Below are 6674 nucleotides of genomic sequence, written 5' to 3' on the forward strand. Positions count from 1 at the left end.
TTTACTTTAGCCGCATTCATCGTGAAACTTGCTAATTAGCACATTATTAGGAAAGGCGATTTGCAAAGATTCATTACAAAACCTTATACTCACTTCTTCTGTAGGTGAAGCTGGATCACGAATGATTCGCGCAAACATAAACGCATTTATGTAGATCGGGGGCGCATTCCCTTCAAAAAACAAATGTAATCCACTGCGTCTTCAGCGGCTCAGATGTCGGGAATAAATTACGACTGCTATGTTCATTATTACATCCAACAACAGAACACCTCAATCACTTAGGAGTCATCTGCTGGACTGATGACAGCTCACTCAGGGTGGGTCACACAGACAGGCATCTGAGATTAGCTCAATTTGAGAAAAGGATAAAGATTTTAGTAGATAAAAAAAACTGGGTGGATTTTTATCATTATAGGGTGGTTGTGTACACACACTGCCAACACACATTTCAGTTCAAACAACTTGTAAAAGTGCATGTAGCAGCCGATGACCCCTTCAAGGGAATTTTATTCCATGAACTATATATTCAATAAATATAACCATATACATAACATTACATAACTATATACATTAGTAAAATAAATTTATATATAGATGAAACAATGTAAGCATAAGTGTAAAAATCTATATAACCAGCTAAAGTAATAACCAGTCATAAAGTAATTTAAAGTAATAAAAATCAGTCCTGCTCCTCCTCGTCACCTGCGAAACACCGCAGAGGAAAAAAAAATATATATGGCAAATACATTACAGTTATAGAGACCACAATAAATGTATACATTAAATCTTCTGCATCCTCATCATCAGGAAGGAGCAGGAGCACGCTCTGGTGAAGGTGGAGGTTGTGGGGGAAGAGCAGGAAGAGGAACATTCGGTGGTCCCTCCTCATTCAATGATGATCTGTACTCCATATCCTGCAAAACAGCACAACACAACAGCTATCAAACCTCACATCATTTAATAATCAAAGTCTAAAAATATATGCACAGCTTAATGACAAGTATACACAACTTACAGTACAGCTCATCATTACTGTGGTTGCCTGTGGAAAAACAACATAATATAAAATTATTAATTAATTTTTCATTATTTTTTATGAAGCATTTGATTTAATTTTTATTAGTCCTCAACACTGCTGTCAGTGCTGCTGCTCATTTCACCTCATTGCAAAAAAAAGGCTTATCTTACTTAATATTTTTGTCTTGTTTCTAGTCAAAATATCAAAAAAAAATCTTAAATCTAGCATTTTCTAGATAAGCAATATTATGTAAAATATTTAGTCTTGTTTCCTGAAAAAAAAAAAAAAAAATAAATTGAAAATAATAATAATACAAAAAATAAAGTGATTTTTGCTTAAAACAAGTAAAATTATTGCCAGTGGGGAAAAATAATAAAATGATCTTGTAGTAGGAGTATTTTCCTTATCCCACTGAAAATAAAATGTAGTTGCAATGAACACGTTAAGAACCTGTACAACTGCAGCAGTGGAGGACTATTATTCTGTTGCGCGAAACTGCGGAAGAACTGATGACGACACGGTTTGATCTTTACCTGACCAATCAGAAGAAAGGGGCATTTCATTCCCAACCACATGTAGAAATCAAATATTTAAACTGTTCAAACTACCCCTAAACAAAAAACTAAAAATTAAGCTGAATTCTTGTTTTTCGTTTTATTGGAAAAATAAATAAATAAATGAGCATCGCAACGGTAGCTGCTTCATATGTACTTTTAATGAGGCACCCAGTGTTTATTTAAATTCACTTCACAGGGTCATGTACCCTGCTTTCGTGAAAACATCCTGCTTGGTACCAGTTAGGATGTATTCATACCTGTCTTGTCTCAAAATCGTTTCCCCCTTTGGTGTCGATCTTTTGGGCAGGTGTGAATACTCGCTCTCAGAATCACACTCGGGTGTGAACCAAAGAACCGTACCGAGACCCAGCTGAAGAGGTGGTCCGCTTCCAAACGAACTCTGGTATGGTTGAATGGTTGAGCCAATGAATGGATGACCTTAAGCACACGTGTGGTTTTGTTTACAGTTTCTGGTTCACTTGCAAAAAGGGCAGTGTGAAAGTGAACCGCACCCAAAAAAACAACAACAACAACATTGTATTTGGTCCGGACCAAAGCAAGTGTACTTGCGGACTTTCCTGGTGTGAATGCCCCTTTATATAAAGCTTTTTAACCATACATATTGTGTCAGAGCAGCTTTACAGTATTAAACAGGAAAAATAACGTGTAAATAGTACCAAATCTAAAGCAGCCTCTTTGTAATGGAGGGAGAAAAAATTTAAATTGGGTCACACAAACAAAACTGTCAGTGTTCTTATCGATGGTTTTAGCTTTTTCTTGGCACTGAACTCCATCTTTGATGAGGGCAGCACCTGAATTGTCAAAAACTACACCAGTGTTTCTCAATTAGTTTTCAACGCGGGCCAAATTCTGTCAACAATACCAAGTCAAGGGCCACTGACTACAATGTTATGACCAAAATGTTTGCTCTTAATATTATTATTGTTGTTGTTATTGCTGCTGCTGTTTTTATTGTTTTTTTGTTAAAAGAGTCACAAGATAAATATTCTGATTTCCCCCCCAGTAGTCTGTTTTATTCAAACAATTATTCACATTTTTTTGATACAGAAAACTAAGAACTTTGTCTGTTGAATATTAAAAACATATGAGTAAACAAAATATCTGGATCTCCATGTCTGCCATGCAAGTCAACTGTTCCTGCTTATCTCTAGACTGGATCTCTTCTAATCTCAGGTAATGATTATGTGCTTTATTCAATGTTAAAAGTGTCTAATGTGAGTTTGAATATTATTTTGCATGACCTTTATAGCCATACCGAAAGCAACAATAGGTATTTTACCTCAGATCTTGAAAATAAATTAAAGCAAACTTGTGGTATGTTAAAATTGTAAACTCAATGTGAACCAACATGTGTATTCCATAACAAAGATGTTATCAGTCACTCACTCACTCACTCAAAATAGTTCAGACCATTTACATTTGAATCTGGTTTTTCATGTTTAATAGTGTAAAGCTGTTTGATTTAAGGCTATCTACTGCATAAAGTACTAAATAAATAAACCGTGACTGGACTTTACTGGAGTACCGAACAGCAGAGCTCGTGCAAATATCCACATTGCTGTAATCAGATGCGTTTTAAAAATCTCACAAATTTTTGCTCACTCACTGTATTTTGGATTTTACAGTGGGGTAATTTTGCTGCAGTAGCACAAGATAGCTTGATTTCAAACGTTGAATTTAATTTTAAAAAATGTCCTAGAAAGTAGAGATGCACCGATGTATCAGCCAACAATTGGTATCTTTAAAAATATCCGATACCAGGGCCGATATATCCTGTCAATCAAAATTGGCGGGAATGCGCATCGAATACGTGCTGTGTGTACAGATGTCTCTTGTGTGGAATTTCTTTGAAGTGGGTGACAATGACGAGAAAACTGCAGTTTGTAAGCTATGCACAGCTAAAATTTTGGAGGCCGCTTTAGCTACAAAAGCTAAATGCCAAACAAACGCTAGCGTGACCTCTATCGCGCAAGTGTTTGACAGCACCAGAAAATTCAAATCTGACAGCACGAAAGCGCGTGAAATTACTCAGAAAGTAATGGAATTTATGGCGCTTGATGATCAGCCATTCTCCATAGTGGAAGACATCGGATTTCAGTGACTGGTAAGACACCTTGAGCCTTGCTACACTTTACCGAGTCGGCGTTATTTCGCAGACGTCTGCTTACCGGAGATATACAACCGTGTTGCAGATCACGTTCACAAGCTTCTTCATAATGACTCCGCAATGAGCTTCACCACAGATATTTGGTCTTCAGATGTAAGCCCTACGAGCATGCTTAGGCCCAATCCCAATTCTACCCCTTAGCCCTTCCCCTTTCCTCTACCCCTCCGTTTCGCGCGTTCACGTGAAGGGGTAGGGGTGTCTCAATTCTTTTTTGGTTGGAAGGGTAGGGGAAGGGCCAGATAGCCCTTCAAACGAAGATTTTTCGGGATCACACTTAAAACAAAGGGGTATGAATTATCTCAGTGTAAACCGGCTTCAGGGGCAACATGGCTGCCAGAGCGAACAAAAAGACACATAAATGTAAGCATTTTTGGCATTAATAAAGATTTTAACGAAAAGTAATCATGTGTTTTATGCTACATTCAATCGTGAGTTCATATTTACGGTCATGTTACTCAAAGAAATGTTTGCAAAAAATCGCTAATATTTGCTAACTTGGGGCAGCGTTGACAAGTTTCTTTTCTCCTGGATGTGTGAGCTGCACGATCTCCGATATATATGTGTGTGTTTGTGTGTGTGTGTCAGTAAGCAGCGCATTAATATAGAACGGTAATTAAAGGCTCTAATGCACAGCAGCACACCAGTATAGATGTGTGTATTGTAGGAGCTAGACGACGTATGATGACGCGTGACGGCATAGTAGTGGTGTCCCAATTCTTAGGGGAATATTTTCACCCCTACCCCTTGACACTCTGTTTCAAGGGACAAGGGGAAGGGGTAGGCGGAGGGGTATCAAATAGAATTGGGATTGGGCCTTAGTCTCACTGCTCATTGGATCTATTGTGATTTTAAACTTGGCAATCTCTCGTGCATTCACTGACATGTTAGACAAATGGAAACTTTACAGATCAAGAGTGCACGCTGTTGTACGCGACAATGCGAGGAACATGGCTAAAGCCGTGACGGACAGTGAGATTATGAGTTTGCCCTGTATGGCTCATGCCCTCCAGCTGGCTGTCAACGAAGGCATATTAAGCCAGAGGAGTGTGACAGAATTGGTCAGTATGTGCCGAAAGATTGTAGGCCACTTTAAGCACTCGCAGCTTGCTTCTTCACGTCTACAGTCCATTCTGTCACAGATGGATCTTCCACTAAAGAGACTTAAGCAGGATGTAAATACGAGGTGGAATAGCACCTTCTATATGATGCTAAATCTTGTGGAACAGAAAAGAGCGCTTGCTGCTTACACTGCAGATTACAAACTACCTGTCACACTTACTGCGCAGCAGTGGACACTAATGGAAAGCATAACTACACTTTTCTCTCCCTTTGAACAAGTAACCAGAGAGATTAGTAAAGAAGATGCATCCGCTGCTGACATTATCCCCCTGCTTGAGACTCTAAAAAGGTTACTCAGCAAAGAAGCCGACAGTGACCACAGAGTTAAAACAATGAAAAAAAGCATTACTGGAGGCAGTGCAAAAACAATTCAGGAACACCACTTCCAACCATATGTGCTGTATCGCAACGGTCCTTGACCTGCAATATAAAGACAAGTTTTTTGATGCTGACACGAAACGGCAAATGCACGAAATTATAGTTGTGGAGATTAAGAAACTCGGACATCCTGGAGATAGAGAAGATGTGCAGAATCTAGAAGGTAAGTTTCCATCTAAAGAAATATAATATTCAATATAATAGGCAATTCAATAATTCAGAAGTCTGCTTTTAAAACACAGTGGGCTTATGTATGTATTTATTAATTTTTAGATATTGTACAGCAAAAGAAGGCTCGCACAGAAACAAGAGAATCAACAACAGCATCTTTCGCTGCCATATTCAACTAAATTGTTCAAGAAAACGGGACTGTGGCGGAGAAGGCGAGTGTGTCAATGCAAGTTGCCAGTTACCTAGCAGAGCCGGTGATTCCCAGGCACGAGAGCGTGATAATGTACTGGACCACTAATCAAGGCCGTCTGCCTGAGTTTGTGCAAGTGGCGAGAAAATACTTGTCCGCGCCTTGTACGAGCGTCAATAGTGAAAGAACCTTTAGCTCAGCATCTAATGTCCTAAACGAGAAAAGAAATTGTCTAAGCTGTGATAAAGCAGAAATGCTTTTATTTGTGAAGAAGAACTTACCTCTTACCTAATTTTTAGATATTGTACAGCAAAAGAAGGCTCGCACAGAAACAAGAGAATCAACAACAGCATCTTTCTCTGCCATATTCAACTAAATTGTTCAAGAAAACGGGACTGTGGCGGAGAAGGCGAGTGTGTCAATGCAAGTTGCCAGTTACCTAGCAGAGCCGGTGATTCCCAGGCACGAGAGCGTGATAATGTACTGGACCACTAATCAAGGCCGTCTGCCTGAGTTTGTGCAAGTGGCGAGAAAATACTTGTCCGCGCCTTGTACGAGCGTCAATAGTGAAAGAACCTTTAGCTCAGCATCTAATGTCCTAAACGAGAAAAGAAATTGTCTAAGCTGTGATAAAGCAGAAATGCTTTTATTTGTGAAGAAGAACTTACCTCTTACCTTTAAATAAGGGAATTGAATGAGAGGTTGTGAGCAAATGTGCAGAATTGTTCATGTTAATGTCAATTAAGAACATTCAAAAAAGTTAAAATGACCAGTTTGATGTTCGGGAAATGCTGATTGATTGTGAGAACATAATGCTTTTTGTATCCAGTTAATGTTAGTGAATATCATCAAAAAAAGTTTAGATTAAAATGACCAGTTTGATGTTTAGTGATAAAACAGAAATGCTTGTTTGTAAAGAAAGTTTTACCTTACACATGTATTTGAGGGAAATGCTTTGTGAGAAGAACAGGATGCTTTTCATATCCAATTAATATTAATATGAGTTAATAGCATCAAAACCGTTTATATTTAATATTACCAGCTTGATGTTCA

The sequence above is a fragment of the Sinocyclocheilus grahami genome, unplaced genomic scaffold (assembly GCF_001515645.1).
Source record: "Sinocyclocheilus grahami isolate Dianchi unplaced genomic scaffold, SAMN03320097.WGS_v1.1 scaffold786.1, whole genome shotgun sequence".
Classification (NCBI taxonomy): Eukaryota; Metazoa; Chordata; class Actinopteri; order Cypriniformes; family Cyprinidae; genus Sinocyclocheilus; species Sinocyclocheilus grahami.